The sequence below is a fragment of the Ceratina calcarata genome, unplaced genomic scaffold (assembly GCF_001652005.2).
Source record: "Ceratina calcarata isolate Rehan_Ccalc_2016 unplaced genomic scaffold, ASM165200v1 scaffold1557, whole genome shotgun sequence".
Classification (NCBI taxonomy): domain Eukaryota; kingdom Metazoa; phylum Arthropoda; class Insecta; order Hymenoptera; family Apidae; genus Ceratina; species Ceratina calcarata.
Genome location: NW_017136818.1, coordinates 1 through 269, shown reverse-complemented (window position 1 = coordinate 269; position 269 = coordinate 1).

The window sequence follows — 269 nt, the reverse complement described above, 5'->3', positions numbered from 1 at the left end:
GGTTATGTGTCTCGTAAATAAAAATGGTACGCTCAGTCGTAGAGCAATTTACAAATATTCGCCAAATATTAGAAGAAGTAGACCAAGCTGAACGAATAGAAGAATATAATCTACAACAGGCTGAGGGATTAAATGAATTTTTACAGCCGTTTGAAGAGGCTATTGTAGTTCTACAGGTAGAAAAATCTCCGACGCTACATTTAGTACCGCTCTAGTTGCATCAATTATTATTGCATTGTACAATACAGAACACGGACTCCAATGCAATT